Here is a 26,294-nt window from a genome sequence, read left to right as displayed (position 1 = left end):
CTCTGGGCCGCAGTGCCCAGGGGTGCAGGGGATATGGTAACTGGGAAACATGGCCCCGAGCCCAGTTACTGCCCCTGTTAGTTAGGTAGTGAGGATTCAGTAGTTTGCAAGACTTTGCCTGACACGGTGCCCGGGCGTGGTCTGGGCAGTGTCTTCGCAACATCAACGAAGGCATCTGGGGTTTTTCCTGTCGGTCAGCGGGTGACTCCTTCATCCGTCGTCCCTCCGTCCCTGTGGCCATCTTTTGTCGCGTGCCTACGCTGTGGACGTCAGGCTGGGGACACACAGGACCGACTGGACAAGGTGAGATCTAGAATGTATGCCTCATTCAGTTAATGTTCTTTAGATATTTGTTCAACATTTATTTGGTAAGAAGCGGGTAAAAGTTTTTCCACTGATAAAGACCTTACACTTTCTCAGTAACCTATGTACCAGCTGTCCTTTCGCTCACATCTTTGAGCTTTTCTCTCTGTATTAGTCAGGGTTCTCTAGAGGAACAGAATAGGATAGATGTATTTGAAGGGGAGTTTATTAGGAGAATTGACTCACACAATCGCAGGTTAAGTCCCACAATAGGCCGTCTGCAAGCTGAGGAGCCAGGAAGCCAGTCCAAGTCCCAAAACCTCAAATATAGGGAAGCCGACAGCGCAGCCCTGTCTGTGGCCAAAGGCCCGGGAGCCCCAGGCAAACCACTGGTGTGAGTCCAAGAGTCCCAGAGCTGAAGAGCTTGGAGTCTGATGTTCAAGGGCGGGAAGCATCCAGCACGGGAGAAAAATGGAGGCAGGAAGACTCAGCCTGTCCAGTCGTTCCACATTCCCCTGCCTGCTTTTATTCTGGCCGTGCTGGCAGCTGATTAGATGGTGCCCACCCAGATTGAGGGTGTGTCTGCCTTTCCCAGCCCACTGACTCAAATGTTAATCTCCTTTGGCAACACATTCACAGACACACTCAGGATCAGTACTTTGCATCCTTCAGTACAATCAAGTTGACACTCAATATTAACCATAACATTCCTCAACTCAAAAAAGCAAAGAAAATCCCCCCAAACACAACTCCACTTTCTCATGAGTGTTTGTGAGAGAACTTGCTTAGGATTGCAGGGGTACAGTGGTTTCTAGGTGCACAGCACCTCCCGAGAAAATTTCCATTATCTTTCCTCCTGCCACGCCTCCTTCCCAGCCTCATGAAGGCAGGCCTCCTGCCTCCTGACCCCACTGTTCAGTCTTCCCTGCGCCTCCTTTCTCGACTTCCCTCAGGTCCTTTCTGTCCCCTCCGTAATGCAGAGCAGCTCAGCTCTGTTCTCCCAGCTCCTGTCTTCAAGCTTGAGCAGCTCCCTCCAGCATCCCCAGGTCATCAGACACCACTTTAGAAAGTTGTGGGGGTATTTTTTAAATGGATTTTTCTTTTATGAGTTCAAGTTTAAGAGAGTCAATTTACTTGCTAGTTTTTCTATTTGTGTGTAACAAATTTTCACCATTTTAGTAACTTAAAACAACACAAATGCATTTTCTCCCACTTTCTTTTTTGTTTTTGTTTTTGTTTGAGATGGAGTCTCAGTCTGTCACCAGATTGGAGTGCAGTGACACCATCTTGGCTCACTGCAACCTCCTCCTCCCAGGTTCAAGTGATTCTCCTGCCTCAGCCTCCCGAGTAGCTGGGATTACAGGCACCCACCACCATGCCTGGCTAATTTTGTATTTCTGGTAGAGACGGGGTTTCACCTTGTTGGCCAGGCTGGTCTCAATCTCCTGACCTCTGGTGATCCACCCACCTCGGCCTCCCAAAGTGCTGGGATTCCAGGCATAAGCCCTGCACCTGGCCCTCTCCACTTTCTGTGGGGTCAGTTGGGTCCTCTGCCCCTTGCTGCTCCAGGTCGAAATCAAGGCGTCACCCAGAGCTGTGATCTCATCTGAGGCACAAGGGTCTCTTCCAGGGTTGTTCTGGTTGTTGATTTGTCAATGATCAGTTGTAGGGCTGAGGCCCTCACCCCTCCCAGAAGTCACCACCCTTCCCAGGTGGCCCACATGGGCCAGTCTGCATTGTTCCCGCTCCTGCTTCTGCTCTCTACTCTCAGGGTTCACCTGATGAGGCCAGGCCCACCAGAGGAGCCCAGGAGCCTCATGGGCTGGAGTTGGTGAGCATTGGCTCCCAGAGTGGATTGCTGCACTGCAGGAGCTTTGCAGGCCAGCTGTTAGATACAGACATTGCTGAACATTAAATGATATGCACTTATAATTAAATAAAGCTCACTTAAAACATAGGTAATAAATACTCAAAGCCGTCACTTTCTAATTATTTTACTACATTTTACATCACCTGCATTCCTGAGGTCACTGATACCGGCTGTATCTGTAGGGGTAAAAGCTGTAATGGGCTACCACCGTCTCTTCCTAGCACCGTGCTCAGTGACTTTTTATGTGTGGCTCCAAGTTGGCCACAAGGGGGACATTTACACTATAGAAAGTGGCAAATGCTACAAATGCAGGCTGGATTGTTGCTTTATTGACTGTCTAGATTTAATGAAGTTATGGGAAAATTCGAGTAATGTAGATTAAATTTAAACGTGTGTTGCGGCTGTAACCATTACATTGTGAATAGTACCAATTAGAAAACTATCATCTGATTCAGAAGAGGCACTCATGTCATTGATGAAATGACGTTCCAGTGTCTTTGCGATTTCAATTCTCTTTTACTTATTAACATAAATGAAAGTATGAACCACGTTCAACTCAGAACTGCACTGTTCATTAATAATGTGAGAAGTTGTCTGCTGGGTCAGATGATAATCAGGCATTTATTCAAAGCCTGGTTCTGTGACACCGTTGTTGGTGATAGAATTATAAAATCTGAGAGTGGGCCAGGTGCAGTGGCTCACAGCTGTAATCCTGGCACTTTGGGAGGCTAAGGCGGGCGCATCACTGGAGGTGAGGAGTTTGAGACCAGCCTGGCCAACATGGCAAAACCCCATCTCTACTAACACTACAAAAATTAGTCAGGTGCAGTGGTGTGCACCTGTAATCCCAGCTACTTGGGAGACTGAGGCAGGAGAATCGTTTGAACCCAGGAGCCAGAGATTGCACTGAGCCAAGATCGTGCCACTGCACTCCAGCCTGGGTGACAGAGTGGGGCTCCATCTCAAAACAAAACAAAACAAAACAAAAAACTGAGAGTGGATTTTGTAAGAAACAGTAAGTCACACTGGAGTGATAGGTACAAAACAAAAAAAGATAAGAATTTTAGCTTAAAATATATGTTATTTCTAAAATTATATGAAGAAATTACTAATGGAAATTTTTATGTTAACTCTTACATAGTAGCATGGATTTTAATAACATAAAAGTATTTTTCAAATTTTTATCCCTAACCCACCAAGAAAACAGAATAACTTATGTTTTTTAAGTGTGGCAATGGTAAAAACAGACACAGAAAAGAACCCTGGTGCCCTTCACTCATGCACTTGCTTATTGGCTTGTTACTGTCAGGCAGCCAGGGGTTGCTCTAGGCCTTGGGGCACAGCAGTTTGCAAAAGGACAGGGCTCCTTTTGCAAGGAGCGTGGTGGGAGAGATGGAGATGAATCACATCTTCACAAAAATACCCAGTTACAAACCATAAGTCCAGCTGCTGAAACATACAGGAGCACGTGGCAGGGGCTGCTGTCTCATAGGGACTGGGTGGAGTCCCCTTCACACAGGTATCCCTAAGTCTCAGCCCTTGATTCTGTCCCTTCTGTCTACACTCACTCCCTTGGTGACCTCGTCTAGCTTTTCCCTTCCCTTCCTTTTCCTTTCCCTTTCCCTTTCCCTTTTCCTTTCCTTTCCTTCTTCTTTCCTTTCCTTCTTCTTTCTTTTTCTTTCTTCTTTTTCTTGGCTGTTGAGTTTGTCATGCATGGCTCTTATGATTCTGAAGTATATTCCTTCAATACCTAGTTTATCGAGAGTTTTTAACATGAAGGATGTTGAATTTTATCAAAGGCTTTTTCTGCATCTATTGAGATAAATATGTGGTTTTTGTCTTTAATTCTGTTTATGTGATGAATCACATTTATTGATTTGTGTATGTTGACCCAACCTTGCATCTCTGAGATGAAGCCAACTTGATCGTGGTGAATAAGACTTTTGATGTGCTGCTGGATTTGGTTTGCCAGTATTTTATTGAGGATTTTTGCATCAATGTTCATCAAGGATATTGGCCTCAAGTTTTCTTTTTTTCTTGTATCTCTGCCAGGTTTGAGTATCAGGATGATGCTGGAGTCATAGAATGAGTTAGGAAGGAGTCCCTCCTTTTCAATTTTTTTGGAATAGATTCAGTAGAGTAGTAACAGCTCTTCTTTGTACCTCTGGTAGAATTCAGTTGTGAATCTGTCTGGTCCTGGGCTTTTTTTGGTTGGTAGGCTGTTTATTATTGCCTCAATTTTAGAACTCATTTTTGGTCTGTACAGGGATTCAATTTCTTCCTGGTTCAGTCTTAGGAGGGTATATGTGTCCAGGAATGTATCAATTTCTTCTAGATTTTCTAGTTTATGTGCATAGGGGTGTTTCTAGTATTCTCTGATAGTTGTTTGTATTTCTGTGGGGTCAGTGGTGATATCCCCCTTATTATTTCTGATTGTGTTTATTTGATTCTTCTCTCTTTTCTTCTTTATTAGTCTAGCTAGTGATCTATCTGTCATATTAATTTTTTCAAAAAACCAGCTCCTGGATTCGTTGATTTTCTTGAAGGGTTTTGGGCATCTCTATCTTCTTCAGTTCAACTCTGATCTTGATTATTTCTTTTTTTTTCTTTTTTTTTTTTTTTTGAGACGGAGTCTCACTCTGTCGCCCGGGCTGGAGTGCAGTGGCTGGATCTCAGCTCACTGCAAGCTCCGCCTTTCGGGATCACGCCATTCTCCTGCCTCAGCCTCCCAAGTAGCTGGGACTACAGGCGCCCGCCACCTCGCCCGGCTAGTTTTTTGTATTTTTTAGTAGAGACGGGGTTTCACGGTGTTAGCCAGGATAGTCTCGATCTCCTGGCCTCATGATCCGCCCGTCTTGGCCTCCCAAAGTGCTGGGATTACAGGCTTGAGCCACCGTGCCTGGCCCAGATTATTTCTTGTATTCTGCTAGCTTTGGGTGGGGCTTGTTTGCTCTTGGTTCTCTAGTTCTTTTAGTTGAGATGTTAGGTTGTTAACTTGCAATTTTTCTAGCTTTTCAATGTGGGCACTTAGGGCTATAAAATATTTCCCTAACACTGTTTTAGCTGTGTCCCAGAGATTCTGGTACATTGTCTCTTGTTCTCATTAGTTTCAAAGAACTTCATGATTTCTGCCTTAATTTCATTATTTACCCAAGAGTCATTCAGGAGCAGGTTGTTCAGTTTCCATATAGTTCAGTGGTTTTGAGTGAATTTCTTAATCTTGAGTTCTAATTTGATTGCACTGTGATCTGAGAGACTGTTATGATTTCAGTTCTTTTCCATTTGATGAGTTGTGTTTTGCTTCCAATTATGTGATCAATTTTAAAGTAAGTGCCATGTGGCAATGAGAAGAAAGTGTATTCTGTTATTTTTGGGTGGAGAATTCTGTAGATATCTATCAGATCCACTTGATCGAGAGCTGAGTTTAGGTCCTGAATATCTTTGTTAATTTTTTCTCAATGATCTGTCTAACATTGTCAGTGGGGTGTTAAAGTCTTCCCTTATTATTGTGTGAGAATTTTATAGGTCTCTAAGAACTTCCTTTATGAATCTAGGTGCTCCTGTATTGGGTGCATGTATATTTAGGGTAGTTAGTTCTTGTTGAAATGAACCCTTTACCATCGTGTAATGCCCTTCTTTGTCTTTTTTGCTTTTTGTTGGTTTAAAGTCTGTTTTGTCAAAAACTAGGACTGCAACCCCTATTTTTTTTTTTTTCTGTTTTTCATTTGCTTGGTAAATTTTTATCCATCCTTTTATTTTGAGCCTACGTGTATCTTTGCATGTGAGATGGGTCTCTTTTTTTTTTTTAAGATGGAGTCTCGCTCTGTCGCCCAGGCTGGAGTGCAGTGGCGCGATCTCCGCTCACTGCAAGCTCTGCCTCCTGGTTCACGCCATTCTCCTGCATTAGCCTCCTGAGTAGCTGGGACTACAGGCGCCGCCACCATGCCTGGCTAAATTTTTTTTTTTTTTTTTTGTATTTTTGTAGAGATGGGGTTTCACTGTGTTAGCCAGGATGGTCTCGGTCTCCTGACCTCGTGATCCTCTCACCTCAGCCTCCCAAAGTGCTGGGATTACAGGCATGAGCCACTGCTTCTGGCCTAAATGGGTCTCTTGAAGACAGCATACTGACAGGTCTTGGCTCTTTATCCAGCTTGCTACTCTGTGTCTTTTAATTGGGGCATTTAGCCCATTTACATTTAAGATTAATATTGTTTTGTGTAGATTTGATCCGTCATCATGATGCTAGATGGTTATTTTGCAGACTTGCTTATGTGGTTGCCTCATAGTGTCACGGGTCTGTGTATTTGTGTGTCTTTATAGTGGCTGGTAACAGTTTTTCCTTTCCATATTTAGTGCTTCCTTCAGGAGCTCTTGCAAGGTAGGCTTGGTGGTGATGAATTCCCTCAGCATTTGCTTGTCTGAAAAAGATCTTATTTCTCCTTTGCTTATGACCCTTTGTTTGGCTGGATGTGAAATTCTGGGTTGGAAATTCTTTTCTTTAAGAATGTTGAATATTGGCCCCCACTCTCTTCTGGCTTGTAGGGTTTTCACTGAGAGGCCCACTGTTAGTCTGATGGGCTTCGCTCTCCAGGTGGCCTGGCCTTTCTCTCTGGCTGCTCTTAACACTTTCATTTCAACTTTGGAGAATCTGATGATTATGTGTCTTGGGATTGACCTTCTCATACAGTATCTTACTGGGGTTCTCTGCATTTTCTGAATTTGAATGTTGGCCTGTCTTGCTAGGTTGGGGAAGTTCTCCAGGATGATATCCTAAAGGATGTTTTCCAATTTGGTTCCATTCTCCCCATTTCTTTCAGGTACCCCAGTCAGCTGTAGGTTTGGTGTCTTTACATCATCCCATATTTCCCAGAGGTTTTATTTCATTCATTCTTTTTTTTTTTTTTTTTTTTTCTGTTCTTTTCTGCCTGTCTTACTTCAGAAATATAGTCTTCAAGCTCTAAGATTCTTTCTTCTACTTGGCCTATTCTGCTATTGGTACTCACGGTTGCATTGTGAAGTTCTCATGTTGTGTTTTTCAGCTCCATCAGGTCGGTTATGTTTCTCTCGAAACTGGCTATTCTGGCTATCAGCTCCTGTATAGTTTTATCGTGATTCTTAGCTTCTTTGCATTGGGTTACAAATGCTCCTTTAGCTCAGCGAAGTTGGTTATTACCCACCTTCTGAAGCCTACTTCTGTCAATTCAGCCATCTCAGCCTCAGCCCCATTCTGTACCCTTGCTGCAGAGATGTTGTGGTCATTTAAAGGAGAAGAGGCACTCTGAGTTTTCAGCATTTTTGCCTTGATTCTTTCTCATCTTTGTGGGCTTACCTACCTTCAATCTTTGAGGTGGCTGACCTTTGAATGTGGTTTTTGTGGGGACTTTTTTGCCGCTGATGTTGTTGTTGTTCTTACTTTCTGTTTGCTTTCTTTTAACAGTCTATTAACTATTTATACAGTCTTTTAACAGTCTTTTACTCTAACTATTCAACAGTCTTTTAACTCTACCATAAGATGGCTGCAGTTGGTTGGGGTCCACTCCAGACCTGAGTTGCCTTGATTTTTCCCGTACCTGGAAGTACCACCAGTGAAGACTGAGACACAGCAAAGATGACAGACAGCTCCTTCCTCTGGAAGCTCTGTCCCAGGGGGGTACTGATCTGTTGCCAGCCTGAACACACCTGCAGGAGGTGGCTGTAGACACCTGTTGGGAGGTCTTACCCAGTCAGGAGAAATGGGATCAGGGACCTTCTTAAAGAAGCAGTCTGGCTGCTTTTTCATAGAGCAGGTGTGCTGCGTTTTGTTGGGGGTGTGGGGGGGGTCCTTCCTCATCCAGGCCATTTGTATTCTCCAAAGCTGGCAGGCTGGAATGACTAAGTCAGCCAAATGGCAGAGATGGTGGCTGCCCCGTCCCTCTGGGAGCTCCATCCCAAGGGCAGATCAGAGCTCTATCCATAGGACGCTGGCTGGAGTGGCTGAAGCCCCTGCAGGTAGGACCCACCCAATGAGGAGAAGTGGATGGGATCCCACTTAAAGAACCACTCTGGCCATGATCTGACAAGGCAGTTGTGCTGTGTGTGGGGGACCCCTCCTCGTCTGGACCACTTGTATTCTCCAAAGTCTGCAGGCTGGAATGGCTGAGTCTACCTAATTGCAGAGATGGCTGCCACCCCTCCCCTGGGAACTCGGACCCTTCTCAGGCAGAGTCCAGCCTGTTGCTGTTGGCTGACTGGGATTCCAAGCCAGTGGGTCTTAACTTGTGAGGTGCCGTGGAAGTGAGGACTGCAGAACAATTCTGCTTGGCTCCATGGAGTCAGCCCTTTTCCCAGGAATCTGGAAGGATGGATTTCCTACCTTGCCAGGGATCCTGGGGCCAGAGTATGCAAAACGCCTGGGTCTCTGTGTGTGGCTGAGTGGCTGTTCTGCTGAAGTTTCACAGAGCTCTGTGTATCGGGCCCAAGGCGCTGGTGGTGGGGGCTCATGAAGCAATCTCCTGGCCCACGGTTGCAAAGATCCATAGGAGAAGCATGATTTCCCAAGCAGGGTTGCACAATCACTCACCACTTCCTCGGCTGGCGGTGGGGGTTCCTGTGGCTCCATGCCACTCCTGAGTGGGCCATTGACCCCCCTACCACTTATTTTCTTCTCTGTGGGTTGAGTTGTTTCCTCGTCAGTCCCAATGTGAGAACCTGGATGCTTCAGTTGAAGGTGCTGAATTCACTCACCCCTTTTCATTCTTCTCTGTGAGCGCCTCAGACCGCAGCTGTTTCTAATCAGCCATCTTGGATTGACCTGAAGGTTATTTTAAAGTCATCTAGTTTCATGGCTTTAAGAAACACCTGTATTCTGACCACTCCCAAATTCATATTCAGCTCAGATCTTTTCCTGGGGCCTCCAGATAAGACAGAGCCACGTGTCCAACATCTCTCTCAGGGTATCCAACAGGCACCCACCCATAACATCGAAACGCAAGCGTCTGTTCTGCTCACACAGATCAGACCCACCCTAGTGCTCCCTGTTTGGGGACTGGAAACCCCAACCTTGCTCTGGCCAGAAACCTCAGGGGCATCTTCTATGCCTCCCACCCACAGCCAGGCAGCAAATTCTGTGGCCTCCAACCTCGACGTGCATCGGAGCCTGATGGACCCCTGCATTTCTGACCTGGGTGCTGAAAGAGCCACCCCTGGTCTTTGGTCTATCCCAAAGGAGCAGCCACAATTAGCCTTCAAAATTTTAACTCAGTGTGCATCATCCTGTGCTCAAAATGGCTTTGGGCTCATTCAGAGTAAGAGCTGAAGTCACTGAAAGAGACTGAGTCACTGTGTGCGCTTGTCTCTGGCCACCCCCAGCCCTGCGTCAGCCTCCGCCTCTGACAGCCACAGGACTGCCCCTCCCCCTCTTCGTGTATTTACCCAAACATCACACAGGGAGGCCTTCTCTGACTCAAAGTGCACCCCAGGGCTCCCAGTCTCTTTCTCAGCTCTACTTTTCCCATAAAGGAATCACTCTTGTGTTGTAGAATTCACTTGTTTGCGATCTTTATCCTTCCCATAAGCTCTGGAAGACAGTGTTGTCTCTTTTGTTCACTGGTGATCCCAGGAGGAGGAACTGTCTAGCACAGGAGCACAGGAGGTAGGTGCTCCATGAGTATTTGTGGAGTGAACTAGCTAAACAGTTTAAGTAATTAGAATCCATGAATGGAACCCTGAAGCTATTTGCTAGGATGGGCTATGGTGAAACCCCCTTCATTACCTGAGTCCTCAGCACACCTGCTACTCACCAGTGTTGCTGACAGGAGTGAGGGGCAGGGCCTTGTGTCCAGGCCAGGGGTGCTAGATTTTGTTCTGAAAGTACTGGGAGACTGCTAGGATGTCTTGATCAGGAAAATGATGGGACCAGATCAGTCTTTTCAGAAAAATCTCACTGGCCACAGCATGGAAGAAGGATGGGGTGGACAAGGCTGAGGCTTTGGCTGCTCTTGCCCCTTGTGTCCACACGCGCCTCTGTCTTGCGTCTGCTCAGACCTGGGCACTGGCAGCTGCCCTGCTGGACAGATCAAGGCAGTGAAAGCATTTGTTCTCCAAAATGCTGGTGGGAGACGGCTTGCCCCAGCCGTCTGGGTCGTGAAAGAGGAATTTCAAAAGCAGTTGCCGAGGATCCCACTAGGATTCAAGAACACGTGGCCTCTCTCAAATTCAAGGCGTCAAAGCGGGGCCAGACTGAGGGACATGGGGGAGCCCCACAGGACAGACGAGGGCAAGCAGCCCGACACGGCCACAGGGGCTGCCTCTGTCCAGTCACCTCCCTCCTTGGGTCTTCATGCTGATCCTTTCTACCCAAGGCCAGCCTCTCTCCTGCCCTATAACAACCCCCCCATGTCTCCGTTGAGGGCAGCAGGCACCCCAGGCTGCTAAGACGTGCACTCTGAGGGCCCTCCCAGCCCAGGGACTGTCCCCAGGGTTCAGCTGCCCAGGGGCCCTGAGCAGCCGCTCCCACCTCTTGTCATCACAGCTGATACGGACCTGTAGTTGAGGGCATCCTATCTCACCCAGCCCTGGGGGCCACGCTCAGGCCAGGAGAAGGCACCAAACATGGCCACCATCTTCCTGGCTCCAGAGGCTCTGTTCCAACACCAGGCCCTCTTGGGCCCGCCTAGCCCACAGACCTTGGAGGCAGGTGCATGAGCAGGTGCATCGGTCCCATGGACTCTGATGGGCTGTCAGGAAGGATGCAGGTAGAGCCCAGGTTCTGCCCAGCAGGTGCAGTTCCAAGGCTGCCTCTGGGTGGCATGCTTGGACCAGTCAGGTGCCCTGTGTTCGCCTAACACCGCAGAACCCGTTTCCAGCTGCCAGGGTGATGCAAGCTGGTAGAAGCACAGATGTGGTCATTCCTCAGCCCTGCCCAGGCCTTGAGGGTGGAGGGTCAGGGGCCTCTGCACAAAGTCTCTGGTCCCCCAAATACATACAGACCCCCACTTTCCTTGTTAGTTTTCTAACACTTCCACAGCAAGCTACCACAGACTAGGTGGCTTCAGCAGCAGAAATGTATCCTCTGACCGTTCTGAAGGCTGAATGTCTGTGAAGAAGACGTTGACGGGCGTGGTCTCTGCAGAAGCCTCTCTCCTTGGTCTGCAGACAGCTGCTCTCCTGCTACCTCTTCACATGGCCTTCCCTGCACGCGTGCTCACCCGTGGAACTCTGTGTGACCTGGTCTCCTCGTCTGACAGTCATGCTGAATTACAGCCCCACCTTCATGCCTCATTTCTACTTAATCACGTCTTTATTTTTTAAATATATTTATTTTATTTATTTATTTATATTTTGAGACTGAGTCTCACTCTGTTGCCCAGGCTGGAGTGCAGGGGCGCAATCTCAGCTCACTGCAACCTCCACTTTCCAGGTTCAAGCGATTCTCTTGCCTCAGCCTCCTGAATAGCTGGGATTACAGGTGCACACTACCATGCCTGGCTAATTTTTTGTGTTTTAGTAGAGACAGGGTTTCACCATGTTGGCCAGGCTGGTCTTGAACTCCTGAGCTCAGGCAATCTGCCTGCCTCGGCCTCCCGAAGTCCTGGGATTCCAGGTGTGAGCCACAGTGCCCGGCCCAGGCTGCTCTTAAATCCTGGCCTCAAGTGATACTCCTGCCTCGGCTTCCCAAAGCACTGGGATTCCAGGCGTGAGCCGCTGCGCCTGGCCTCAATTACTTCTTTAAAGGTTTTATATTCAAATATGATCACATAATGAGGTACCGGGGGCTGGGACTTCAACTTATGAATTTTGTGGGACACAATTTCAATCCATAACACTGACGTAAGGTTCTTGTACTGTATGTGAAGTGGTATAATATGTAAATGTGACAATTCAGTGGAGAAAGAATTATCTTTTCTTATTTATTTATTTATTTATTTATTTTGAGACGGAGTCTCGCTCCGTCTCCCAGGCTGGAGTGCGGTGGTACGATCTCCACTCACTGCAAGCTCTGCTTCCCAGGTTCACGCCATTCTCCTGCCTCAGCCTCCCGTGTAGCTGGGTCTACAGGCACCCGCCACCACACTCGGCTAATTTTTGTATTTTTAGTAGAGACAGGGTTTCACCATGTTAGTCAGGATGGTCTCGATCTCCTGACCTCGTGATCCTCCCGTCTCGGCCTCCCAAAATGCTGGGATTACAGGCGTGAGCCACCGCGCCCGGCCGAAAGAAATATCTTTTCAACAAATGCTGCTGGAACTATTGAATATGCATGTGCAAAAAGAAAAAGAGAGCCTCGATCTATACCCGGACCACATATAAAAATCACTAAAACTGCACTTGTAACACCTAAGACTACACAGTTTCTAGAAGTAAACATAAGCGAACATTTCTGTGATCTTGAGTGGACAAAGATTTTTTAGCTGTGATATCAAAAGCATCATCTATAAAAACGATAAACCAGCCTTCATCAGAATTAAAAGCATCTGCTCTTGGGAAGACACTGTTAACAGAATAAAAAGGCAATTCACTGCCTGGAAGAAAGTATTTTAAAATCACATATCTGATAAAGGATTTACATCTGGAATATAAAAACAACAAAATGCGTTACAGTACCCCCCGCCACGCGCTTATCTGTGGCTCCACTTTCTGTGGTTTCAGTTACCAGCAGTAAACTGTGGTCAGAAAATATTACGCACAACAAGATATTTTGAGAGAAGGAGACAGCCCACATTCACATAACTTTTATTACAGTTTATTGTTACAATTGTTCTATTTTGTTATTAGTTATTGTTAATCTCTTACTTTGCCTACTTTGTATATTAAACTTTACCATAGGTATATATTTATAGGAAAAAAATGTAGTATGTATAGAATTCAGTACTATCCATGGTTTCAAGTGTTCATTGGGGGTCTTAGAATGTATACCCCACAGATAAGGAGAAGCTACTGTAATAAGTAAACAAACAATCCAATTTGCTTTGAGGTTTGGGTTTTTTTTTTTTTTTTTTGAGACAGGGTATCATTCTGTTGCCTAGGTTGGAGTGCAGTGGCACCACCATAGCTCAATGAAGCCTTAACATTCCAGGCTCAAGCAATTCACCCACTTCTGCTTCCTGAGTAGCTGGGACTACAGGTGTACACCATCGCACCCAGCTAATTTTTAATTGTTTTGCAGAGATGGGGTCTCACTATGTTGCCCAAGGTGGTCTCAAACTCCTGGGTTCAAATGATCCACCCACCTTGGCCTCCCAAAGTGCTGGGATTACAGGCGTGAACCGCTGTGCACAGCGACAACCCAATTGTAAATGAGGACACAGATTTTTTGTCTGTTTTTTGAGACAGAGTCTCGCTCTGTCACTCAGGCTGGAGTGCAGTGGCGCGATCTCAGCTCACTGCAAGCTCCGCCTCCCAGGTTCACGCCATTCTCCTACCTCAGCCTCCCAAGTAGCTGGGACTATAGGTGCCCACCATCACGCCCGGCTAATTTTTTGTATTTTTAGTAGAGACAGGGTTTCACCACGTTAGCCAGGATGGTCTCGATCTCCTGACCTCGTGATCTGCCCACCTCAGCCTCCCAAAGTGCTGGGATTACAGGCGTGAGCCACTACACCCGGCCAAGGACATAGATTTTAAAAGATGCGGGCCACCTTGTTTCATTGTGTTCACTTTCCTGCACTTTGCAGGTACCGCGTGTTGGACTGTTGAAGGTCCGTGGCCGCCCTGTGTTGAGCAAGCCCACCTGTGCCATGTTTCCAACGGTGTGAGCTCACTGACATCTCTGAGTCACACGTTAGTCATTTTTGCAATGTGTCGAACTTTATGATGATGGTATCTTTATGGTGGTCTGTGGTTGGTGATCTTTGAAGTTACTATGGTCATTGTTTTAGGGCTTCATGAACCACACATATAAGAAAGTGAACTTAATTGATGAATGCTGTGTGTGTTTTGACTGCTCCGTGGACCAGCTGTTCCTCCCTGTCTCCCTTTCCTTAGGCCTCCCTATTCCCTGAGAAACAACAATTTGAAATTAGACCAACCAATAACCCTACAGTGACCTCTAAGTCCTCAAGTGAATGGTCAGTCACAAGCTAGACATGACTAGGCTCAGTGAGAAAGGCATGTTGAAAGCCGAGACAGGTGGAAATCTAGGCTCATGCGCCAAGCTGTGAATACAAAAAAGTTCTTAAAGGAGATTGAAAGTGCTACCTGCCAGAACACATGACTAAAAAGCGAAACAGGCCGGATGCGGTGGCTCAAGCCTGTAATCCCAGCAATTTGGGAGGCTGAGACGGGCAGATCACGAGGTCAGGAGATCGAGACCATCCTGGCTAACACAGTGAAACTCCGTCTCTACTAAAAAAATACAAAAAACTAGCTGGGCGAGGTGGCGGGCGCCTGTAGTCCCAGCTACTTGGGAGGCTGAGGCAGGAGAATGGCATAAACCCGGGAGGCAGAGCTTGCAGTGAGCTGAGATCCAGCCACTGCACTCCAGCCTGGGCGACAGAGCGAGACTCTGTCTCAACAAAAAAAAAAAAAAAAAAAAAAAAAAAAAAGCGAAACAGCCAAATCGCCAAGAGGGAGAAAGTTTCAATGTCCTGGATGGAATGATCAAACCACCACAATATTCCCTTAAGCCAGGGGTCCCCAGTGCCCAGGCCACACAGCAGGAGGTGAGTGGCAGGAGAGTCAGATCAGCGGCAGCATTAGATGCTCAGAACCATGCAAACCCCACTGTGAATTCCGCATGCGAGGGATCGAGGTTGCACACTCCTGTGGGATCTAACTAATGCCTGATGATCTGAGGTGGAACAGCTTCATCCCAAACCTTCCCCCGACCCCTAGTCCCTGGAAAAATCGTCTTCCACGAAACCGGCCCTTGGTGCCTAGAAGGCTGGAGCCAAAGCCTTAAGCCAAAGCCTAATCTAGAGCAAGGCCCTGACTTAAATTCTGCGGAGGCTGAGAGAGGTGAGGAAGCTGCAGAAGAAAACTCTGAAGCAAACAGAGGTTGGTTTGTGAGGTTGAAGGAAAGAAATCATCTCCGTAACATGAAAGTTCGAGGTGAGGCAGCAGGTACTGATGGAGAAGCTGCAGCAAGTTACCTGGAACATCCAGCTGAGATCATGGATGAAGGTAGCCATGCTACACAGACTTTTTATGTAGACTCATAGTTTTCTGTTGGAGGAAGATGCCAAATGAGACTTTCAGAGCTGGAGAGAAGCCAATGCCTGGCTTCGAAGCTTCACGGGACAGGCTGAGCCTCTTGTGAGCTCTGATGGCCTTAAATTGAAGCCAGTGCTTATTCACCATTCAGAAAATCCTGGGGCCCTTAAGAATGATGCAACATGCACTCTGCCTGCTCTAGAAATGGAGCAACAAGGCCTGGATGGCAGCACATCTGTTCACGGATGGTTTATGGAATCCATTACGCCCGCTGTTGAGAACTATTCCTTGGGAAAAACAAGATTCCTTTCATAATATTACTAGGAGTCTGGGTATCATGGTTCACGCTTGTAATCCCAGAACTTGGGGAAGCTGAGGCAGGAGGATCACTTGAGCCTCGGAATTTGAGACCAGCCTGAGCAACATAAGGAGACCCTATCTTTATAAAAAAATTTTTAAATTAGCCAGACATGGTAGCTCATGCCTGTGGGTTCAGCTACTCAGGAGGCTGAGGTGGGAGGATCACTTGAGCCAGGGAGGTCAAAGCTGGTCAGCCCGGATCACACCTCTGCACTCCAGCCTGGGTGACGGTGAGACCCTGTCTCAAAATACATATATATATTCATTGACAATGCACCCAGTTCCAAGAGCTCTAACAGAGATGTACACAGTCATGCTGCTTTCATGGCTGCCAAAACAACATCCATTCTGCAGCCCTTGGATCAAGGAGTTGTGTCAACTTCCAAGTCTTACTATTTAAGAAACACATTTCTGGCCGGGCACAGTGGCTCACGCCTGTAATCCCACCACTTTGGGAGGCCAAGGCGGGCGGATCACCTGAGGTCAGGAGTTCAAGACCATCCTGGCTAACATGGTGAAACCCCGTCTCTACTAAAAATACAAAACTTAGCCGAGCATGGTGGTGGGTGCCTGTGATCTCAGCTACTCGGGAGGCTGAGGCAGGAGAATCACTTGAACCCAGGAGACAGAGGTTGCAGTGAGCAGCACTGCACTCCAACCTGGGCGACACAGCAAGACTTTGTTTAAGAACAAAACAAAGCAAACAACAACAAAAACAAAAACATTTCTAAGGTCATAGCAACCATAGACGGTGATTTCTCTGATGGATCTGGCAAGTTCACTGACAACCTTCTGGAAAGGATTCATCATTCCAGATGCCATTAAGAACATTCACGATTCACGGGAGGAGGTTAAAACAGCAACGTGAACAGGAGTTTGGGAGAAGCTGATCTCAGCCCTCAAGGATGACTGTGAGGAGCTGAAGACTTCAGTGGAGGAAGTCACTGCAGATGTGGTGGAAACAGCAAGAGAACTAGAATTAGAAGTGGACCCTGTGAATGGGACTGACTTGCTGCAATCTCATGATAAATGTTTTTTGTTTGTTTGTTTGTTTTTGTTTTTGTTTTTTGAGATCAAGTCTTGCTCTGTTGCCCAGGCTAGAGTGCAGTGGCACAATCGCAGCTCACTGCAACCTCTACCCATAGGTTCAAGTGAGCCTCGTGACTCAGCCACACAAGTAGCTTGGATTACAGGCACCTACCACTACGCCTAATTTTTGTATTTTTAGTAGAGACGGGGTTTTGCCATGTTTTCCAGGCTTGTCTCAAACTCCTGACCTCAGGTGATCCGCCCACCTCAGCCTCCCAAAGTGCTGAGATTACAGGCGTGGGCCCCTGCACCCGGCCCATTGTTTTATTTTTTACTGTAGAACATGTGTGGTCGTTTAAACGTAGCCAACAGTAAACCAGTGTAGACATCAGAAAGGCTGCTGATCTGCTGGGATTTGCAGAACAGGGCTCTGAGAGCGAGGGCCACAGGCAGAGTCTTCTAAACCCTCTGCAGTCTGGAGTCTGCAGGCGAGTGCTGAGGCCTGGATTGTTTCTCTGTGAGGCAGACGCTGCTCGGGGGCTCCTGCAGGAAGGGCCTTCCCCTCCCGAGTCATACACAACTTTTCTTCAGGGTTAAGCATTGCCTCTTTTTTCCCAAAAGAAGAAAAACAATGCATTCTGGTAAAGTACATAAACATGAAATGTACCATCTTAACCATTTTAAGTATGCAGTTCAGAGGTATTAAGTGTATTCATCATGGCTGCACATCATGAATATATTCAATATGTAAAAGGTTTAATATGTAAAAGGATGTAAAAGGTTTCATCTCCAGAACCTTTTAGTCTTCCCAAACTGAAACTCACTGCCATTAAACATTCACTTCCGGCCGGGCGCAGTGGCTCACGCCTGTAATCCCAGCACTTTGGGAGGCCGAGGCAGGCGAATCACAAGGTCAGGAGATCGAGACCACGGTGAAACCCCATCTCTATTAAAAATACAAAAAATTAGCTGGGTGCGGTGGCGGGCGCCTGTAGTCCCAGCTACTCAGGAGGCTGAGGCAGGAGAATGGCGTGAACCCGGGAGGCGGAGCTTGCAGTGAGCCGAAATTGCGTCACTGCACTCCAGCCTGGGCGACAGAGCGAGACTCCACCTCAAAAAAAAAAAAAAAAAAAAAAATTCACTTCCCCGTCTCCCGACCCCACCCCGGCACCCACCACTCCACTTTCTGTCCCTGGGAATGTGACTTGTGACTGCTCCAGGGACCTCTTTTAAGTGGAATTGCACAGTGTTTGCCCTTTTGTGTCAGGCTTATTTTACTCAGCACAATGTCCTCAAGGTTCATCATGCTGTGGTGTGTCTCAGAATCTCCTTCCTTCTTAAGGCTGAATAACACCCCATCGTATGAATGGAGGACATTTTCTCATCCACTCATCCCTTGATGGATGCTGGGTTGCTTTCATGTTTTAGCTGCTGCGAATAGTGCTGCTATGAACACGGTGTGCAAATGTGTCTTTGAGACCTGTGGGGCAGTTTATGGTACAGAATTGCGTCTGCTTTTCTGCAGCTGTAAACAAAGAGGGAATTTTTTTTCACTTCTTACTTTGTCAAGATTTATTTCACCAGAAATTGGGAGAGCTGGCAGGTTTCTTTTCAAAGGGATAGTGTCTTGCTCTGTAGCCCAGGCTGGACATGAACTCCTGGGCTGCAGTGATCCTCCTGCCTCAGCACCCGAGCAGCTGGGACCACAGGCACACACCACCACACCCAGCTAACTGGCAGGTTTTAAGGCCCGGTGTAGGAATTCCATTAATTAATTCTAAGAGGGAAAAAAGACCAGAGTGGGAAGTTTAAAACTGACAAAACATAAAAACGCCAGAAATATGTTATTGACATATGGAAGACTGACACATGGAAGATTGACACATGGTAAATGATTGACACATGGAAGATGTTTGACACATGGTAGATGATTGACACATGGGAGCTGACTGACACATGGAAGATGATTGACACATGGAAAATGGGATGTGCCCTGTTTTACAGGTACAGCACACAGGTCCTGGTTAGACTGCTGTGGAGGGAGTGTGGCGCAGAGAAGCCCTGCCCCTTCAGGCTCAGGTGGGGGCATGAGGGTGGAGCCCGAAGCAGAGTCAGTGAAGAGCAAGAGGAAGGTGCGGAAGGGGGTCGGGGGAACACAGAGCCGCTGAGGAGCTTAGCAGTGAGGGTTGCGGGAGGGCGTCTGAGCACCTTTGTGTCCGGGGGAGGTCATCTACCCAGAGAGAGCTGTTGATGCAGCAAAACCCTCAAAGTGGTGGCAGGGTAGGAATGTAAGCCAGGAGGGATGGGAGAGAGGGAGACACAGGGGATGAAGGTCTCATTGCAGGTGTGAGTATCAACATCATCAGTGCAGCTGAGAACCCAGCTCCCTCGCTGATGGACAAAATAGCCATTGATTAAAACTTCACTCATCATCCCAATGCTGTCTCAATGGACTCCTTCGCCTTCCCCCAGATATTCAGTCACATAATCCAAATAGCAATGACAAGTTCATCTCTTCCTCCCTGGAATCTAGACTCCAGATTCCTGTTTGCTGTCTTCCAAAATGACATTAGGGATAGTGTTATGGTGGTTGTCTCAGATTGGCATCGCAGGATGTCTGTGAAGATGGCACAATCCCTCCCTTCTTTGCCTAGTGCCTCTGCAATGAGACTCTGCTGCTCTGTTATTAAGAGGTGAAGCCTTTTTCTCCGCCCCTTGAATCCAGTCTGGGCTGTAAGACTTACCTTGACCCACAGAGAGCGACAGGGGAGCCAGGAGGGACCATCCCAGGGAAGGCCTCCAGGTCTAGTCCTCTGGAGTAGCAGCAGCCGCGTGGAGCAGCTGAGGCCTCCTGGACCAACCAGCCAGGGGCGGGCGCCAGCTGCCAGGCTCATGAGAGGCGTTGCCACATCCAGCCCAGGTCAGCTGCCAGATGGCCAAGCTGCACAGTAACCATAGAGAACTGCCCAGCTGAGCCCAGCCCAAAAGCCTGACCCATAGAATCATGAGCAAATAGAATTGTTTGACCCACTAAATTTGGGAGCAGTTTGCTATGCAGCGAAACATAGCTGATACTCTAGGACTTCCTAGAAAACATAGCCTGGGGCAAGGGTTAAGCGTGAATCATTTATTAAGGAGATACAGTTCCAGGCAGTAGTGATTCAGAGAAGAATTGGCAGCAAAGCCAGAAACAGCGTTAGTGTCTTGACACCTGGCTTATGACAAACTGCAAAGAGACGCAGCAGGTTGCTCAGCACGTGTGCTCTCGGCCGCTTGCAAGGTGGCATTTCACCCCCATCTAGAAGTGGCAGAAAAGAACAGCCAAGAGGGAGACAGTGCCCTCCCAGTCCCCGTGATGGGTCAGCACCAGGTGGCACCACATGGACGCATGTGGGCCAGACAGAAGTGGCTGAGGCAGAGGCCAGGAACCTGGGGGACAGTGGCCCTAGGACCATCTAAGGGGGAGAGATTACACAACCAAAACCTGTGCACTGTCAGAAAGTGAGGAAGGCATCATGCCTTCACCAGCACGGAGAGGCTGGGTATGAAGTGTTGGGGAAGCAGGTGCTGGTCTTTCTCAGGAATGCTATTTCCATTCAAGAGCTTTTTGCTGGGCCGGGTGCAATAGCTCATGCCTGTAATCCCAGCACTTTGGGAGGCCCCAGTGGTGAGTGACGACGCCCCGGGGTGTTTAACTGCTCAGCCAAGGCAGGGCTGGGGTGAAGGGACTCCTGGCTGCATCGGCCGCCCTGCCATGGAGAAGCTTCTGGACTGAGAGGTACCAGAGGGTCAATTGCTGGAGGCACAGCCAAAGTCCCACTTGGAGTCGGCCCTGTGTGATGGAGGCCAGGAACCCGGGGGACAGTGCGCCACCTGCCAGCTACATGATGTGATGGAAGCCAGGAACCCGGGGGACGGTGCATCACCTGCCAGCTACACGATGTGATGGAGGCCAGGAACCCGGGGGACAGTGCGCCACCTGCCAGCTACACGAAACCCAGGACGCCACGTGACATCTTACCTCACCAGGAAGACCAGCATGAGTCTGGAACCAAGAGGCAGAAGTGGGGGTGCGCTCTACTCCCCTCCCCCACAGTGACTCTTGGGGCCTGGTGCTTCCTGTCCCTGAAACACTGGCTGGCAAGGCTGAGGGTCGTCATCTCCTAAGGGGGCATGCTGTTAACGGGCCACGACTCAGGTCCTTGCTGCTGGGCACTGGGACTCTGGTATCCAGGGTCGAGACGGGAGAGGAGTGGCTGTCTTGGTGGAGAAGCTGATCCGCGAGCAGCAGAGGATGTGGGGCAGCTGCACACGGGCAGGAAGGGACCTCGTGGGGCCAGGCCAACCTCAGGGCGCCCTTGCCCTGTGTCACTGTGCTTGGGCACGTGCAGCCACCCCAGCCCAGTAAGAGTGTGATCATTAGGGGCTCAGTCCCCTCACATAGCCAGGGAAGCCCCCAAGACCTACAGAAGTGATAGTCAAGGGAGAGGAGGTAAAAAATGAGGATGGAGGATGAAGGGAGCCCCTGTCATGGCCCAGTGAGAAGCGATAATGGAGGCCAGCTGCAGGGCTGGAGGCTGTGGTGTGCTCCACTAACTGTGCACGTCAAAGCCTTCTCTCAGGGGGACAGGCCCCAGGAACCATGAGGAGCTCCTCCCCCAACGTAGATGGAGAAGTCGGACTGTGTGGCCCGAGGCGTGGACTGGCTGCCATAACAACAGGAGGTGCCTGCTCAGACCTCCCCGCTAGAGACCCACACTGAGGAGTGGGGGGCCACGGCCTCCAGGCACCCCCACCACCCTCTCAGCAGAATTGGAGTTGTCTCATTCTGCTCAGGCTGCCATATCAAAATACCACACCGACCCGGTCTCTGAAACAGCAGACACTTATTTCTCATAGTTCTGGAGGCTGGGAGTCCAAAATCAGGGTGCCAGCACAGTCAGGTCCTGGTGAGGGCTCTCTTCCTGGCTTACAGGCAGCCGCCTTCTCGCTGTATCCTCACGTGGCCTTTCTTTGATACATGTGTGGTGCAGGATCTCATCCTCTTTTTATAAAGCCACCAGTGGTGTTGAATTAGGACCCTACCCTTGTGATCTCGTTTCACCTCAATCACCTCCTAAAAGCCTTTTCTACAAACAGTCACATTGGAGGTCAAGGCACAATAAATAAAGTTTTGGGGAGACAAATTCAGTCATATCGGACTGAACGTGTTAAAGTCTCCAACCATGATCATGGATTCATAGCTTTCTCCTTGCGGTTTTTGCCTCACATGGTTTGATGCATATCCCTTAAGGATTGTTATGTCTTCTTGAACAACTTGACCCCTTTATCATTATGGAATGCTTTCTCTTCATCCCTGGTAGCTTTCTTTGCTCTGAAGTCTGCCTTGTCTGGAATTAGAATAGCTACTCCTGCTTTCTTTCCATCAGTGTAAACATGGTGTGTCTCTTTCTCCACTCATTTACTTTTAGTCTATATGTGTCTAACTTTAAAGTGTGTTTCTTGTAGACAATAGATAGTTGGGTATCATTTTTTATCCACTCTGATGTAAAAATCTCGGTTTTTTTGTTTTGTTTTGTTTTGTTTTTTATAGAGTTCCACTCTTGTTGCCCAGGCTGGAGTGCAGTGGTGCTGACTGCAACCTCTGCCTCCTGGGTTCAAATGATTCTCCTGCCTCAGCCTCCCAAGTAGCTGGGACTACAGGTGCATGCCACCATACCCAGCTAATTTTGGGGTTTTTTTGTAGTAGAGACAGGGTTTCACCATGTTTGCCAGGATGGTCTTGACCTCCTGACCATGTGGTCTGCCTGCCTCAGCCTCCCAAAGTGCTGGGATTACAGGTGTGAGCCACTGTGCCCTGCCAAAAATCTGTTTTTTTATTGTTGCATTTAGACCATTGATGTTCAAAGTAATTATTTGTATAATTGGATTAATATCTGCCATTTTGTTACTGTTTTCTATTTGCTGCCCTTGTTCTTTTTCCCTGTTTTTTCCCACTCTTTTTCTGCCTTTTATGATTTTAATTGAGCATCTGATATGCTCAGTTCTATTTTCTCTCCTTTCTTAGGATATCAGTTAGTGATTGCGCTAGAATTTGCAATACATTCCCAGCGAATCCAATTCTACTTTCAAATGCTCTACTGCTTCACAGATAACATGAGTTCCTGACAACAACAACGTCATCTTAACTCGTTGTTCGTATCCTTTGCATGATTTAAGCCATTTATTTCCCTCATGTCGAAGCATATGTAAGCATATACGTACCTAAGACACACGTAAGATACATAATTGAATGCATTGTTGTTATTATTTAGAGCTGTTATCTGTTAGATCAGCTAAGAATATTGAAGATTTTATTTTACCTGACTGTTCCTTCTTTGGTGTTCCTCCTTTCTTTATGTAGATTTGAGTTTCTGATCTATAGCACTTTCCTCTCTCTAAAAAGCTTCTTTTAAGACTTTTGCAAGGCAAGTCTACTGACGACAAATTCTCTCAATTTTTGTTTTCCTGAAAAGGTCTTTATTTCTCCTTCACTTTTGAAGGATAATTTCATGGGGTGCAGAATTTTAGCTGGGTGGGTTTTTTTTCTCTCAACACTTTAAATATCTCACTCTGCTGTCTTCCGGCTACGTGGTGCTGGGGTTCGGATGTCCCCTCCAAAACTCCTGTTGAAATTTAATTACCATTGTGACAATATTGAGAGGTGGGACCCTTGAGAGGTGATTAGCTCCTAGGGCTTCACCCTCGTGGATGGATTAGTGCCATTATCTCAGGAGTGGGTTCACTGTCTTGAGAGTGGGCTCCTGATAAAAGGATGAGTTCAGGCTGATTTTCTCTTTGTCTCCCGGTGCTTGCGTCCCTGCTCTGCCCTCTACCGTAGACTGACCCTGGCCAGACGCCGGCACCGTGCTCCTGCACTTCCCAGCTCCCAGAATTGTGAGCCAAATAAACTTCTTTATAATTTACCTAATCTGTGGTATTCTGTTATAGTGGCAGAAGAGGGACTCGGACACATGGTTCCTGAGAGAAGGTGGATGTCATTCTTATCTTCGCCCCTCTACAGGTAAGGTGTTGGTGTTGGGAGGTTTTATTCTGGCTTCTTTCAAAATTTGTTCATGTTTGATTTTATGTAGTTTAAATGTGAGGTGCCTAGGTGTCGTTCTGTTTACTTGTTTGTTTTCTTCAGGGAGAGTGTTTTTTGTTTTGTTTTGTTTTGTTCCCTGAGTTTCCTGGATCTGTAGTTTGGTGTCTGACATCAATTTGGAGGAATCCTCAGTCATTATTGTTTCAGGTTTTTTGTTGTCCTTCCTTCCTTTCTTTCTTTTAATTTTATTTTTATTTATTTATTTTTTCAAGATGGAGTCTTACTCTGCCCCCCAGGCTGGAGTGCAGTGGCGTGACCTCGGCTCACTGCAAGCTTCGCCTCCTGCCTCCACGCCATTCTCCTGCCTCAGCCTCCCGAGTAGCTGGGACTACAGGTATCTGCCACCTCGCCCAGCTAGTTTTTTTGTATTTTTCAGTAGAGACGGGGTTTCACCGTGTTAGCCAGGCTGGTGTCAATTTCCTGACCTCGTGATCCGCCTGCCTCAGCCTCCCAAAGTGCTGGGATTACAGGTGTGAGCCACCGCGCCCGGCCTCCTTCCTCCCTTCCTCCCTTCCTCCTTCTTTCTTCTTTTCTTTTCTTTCTTTCTTCTGCTTCTGATATTATTCGTGTTACACCTTTTATGGGTGTCCTACAGCTTTTGGATATTCTGTTCTGTTTTTTTTGTTTGTTTTTTGTTTGTTTGTTTGTTTTCAGTCATTGTTCTCTTTGCCTTTCACTTTTGGAAATTTCTATTGAGCTATCCTCAAGTGCAGAGGCTCTTTCCTCCGCTGTGTCCAGTCTACTAATGAGCCTATCAAAGGCAGTCTTCATTTCTGTTGCAGTGTTTTCTATCTCTATGTTTCTTTTTGGTTCCTTCCTAGACTTTCCATCTGTCTGCTTACATTGCCCATCTGTTTCTGTGTGCTGTCTGCTTTACCCACGAGAGCTCTTGGCATCATAATCATTGCTGTTTTAAATTCCTGGTCTGATAATTCCAACATACCTGCCGTGTCTGGTTCCAGTGGTTGTTCTGGCTCTTCAAATTCTGGTGTGGGTTTTTGTTTTTTGCCTTATTTTTAGTATGTCTTGTAATATTTTCTTGATAGCCAGACATGATGTGCAGAGTATAAAGACCTGCTGTAAAGATGCCTTTAGTGATGCTGTCGTGAGATGTGGGGGGAGGGGAAGCATTCTAGAACCTTCTACCCAGGACTCAGTCTTTGGTGAACCTGTGCATTGGGCTGTGAACTTCACAAGGGTTTCTCAGCTGCCCACCCCTCACCTTCTTAGGTGAGACAGGATGGCTCGAGGGGGCGGAAGTTGGATGTTTCTCTTCCCCTGTCAGGTTATACTCTGGTTAACAGTTTCTCCTGAGGGCAGCTCTTGTTAAGGACAGAATGTTCTGGTGTGTTTCAAAATGATTCCATTTTCCATCCTCCTATCTGTAGAATGAGATTTTTCTCTGATATTCACTGTGAGAATGTGTTAGAACTCCTGGGGTAAAACACACACGTGGTGTCCGCCATGACTGGGCCCCTCCCCCCGTGGTGTCCACCATGACTGGGTCCCCCCCGACCATGGTATCTGCCATGACAGGGTCCTCCCTGACCGTGGTATCTACCATGACAAGGTCCCACCGTGGTGTCCGCCATGACAGGGCCCCACCGTGGTGTCCGCCATGACTGAGTTCCCCCCAAGGTGTCCGCCATGACAGGGTCCCCCCCACCGTGGTGTCCGCCATGACAGGGTCCCCCCCATGGTGTCTGCCATGACTGAGTCCCCCCCATGGTGTCCGCCATGACAGGGTCCCCCCCACCATGGTGTCCGCCATGACTGGGTCCCCTGGAGGAGTTTGGAGTTGCCCACACTGAGCCTCCAGGGATTCATCAGCTACAGTTCAGGTTTCCCTGCCCTGGAACAAGCTCCTGAGGTGATTTCCACGGATGCATTTCTGCTCTGGCAAACCATGGCCCCTGTCATTGATAGGCCAGCGCCTGCCAGCCCCGTGTGTACCAGGTACCTATGTCTTCGCTGCTGTTTTGGGTGTGGCAAGAACTGTTGATTTTCAGTCTGCTCAGCTGACTTGTTGTTCGGGTTGGGCAGCAGCTCCTGAGCTCCTCACGTGAGGCACCAGAGACCGGAAGTCCAGTTTGGGCAATGGCAGGTGCTAGACTCAGAAAGTTCCACGCGCAGGGGCTCCCCCAAAAGGCGTTCTTTCCCGAAAGGCTAGTACGGTCTTGAGCTGCAGCCTGAGGCTGGTCCTGCCCAGCCACCTTCCTTTCCTCTCCTTCCACAGGTGCCACCATCACACCCTTACCTGGGGCTCCCCACCTGCTCCTCCTTCATCTCCCTTCTACCCCACACAGGGAGTCCCCATCCCATAAATCCACTTCCTATTCCATCTTGGTGTCTGCAGGAGAAGTCCCAGATGGCCTTGGAATGAACAAGGCCCTCCCTTCTCATGCGTGGTTCTCGAGAATACCTGAAGAATGTGCCAGGAATGTAGCCACCTGGTCTAGG

At 48.0% G+C, this 26,294-nt stretch overlaps 1 long non-coding RNA gene across 1 annotated transcript; it reads left to right on the top strand.

Moving 5' to 3' along the window:
• Window positions 1–25,768, top strand: LOC115895463. The gene is made up of 3 exons (XR_004055635.1): window positions 1–303; window positions 23,681–23,753; window positions 25,579–25,768. It is a non-coding gene; the product is annotated as an uncharacterized LOC115895463 (long non-coding RNA).
• Window positions 25,769–26,294: the final 526 nt, after the last annotated feature.

Source organism: Rhinopithecus roxellana, chromosome 2, assembly GCF_007565055.1.
Source record: "Rhinopithecus roxellana isolate Shanxi Qingling chromosome 2, ASM756505v1, whole genome shotgun sequence".
Lineage (NCBI taxonomy): Eukaryota > Metazoa > Chordata > Mammalia > Primates > Cercopithecidae > Rhinopithecus > Rhinopithecus roxellana.
This window is presented reverse-complemented; position numbering and strand designations above follow the sequence as displayed.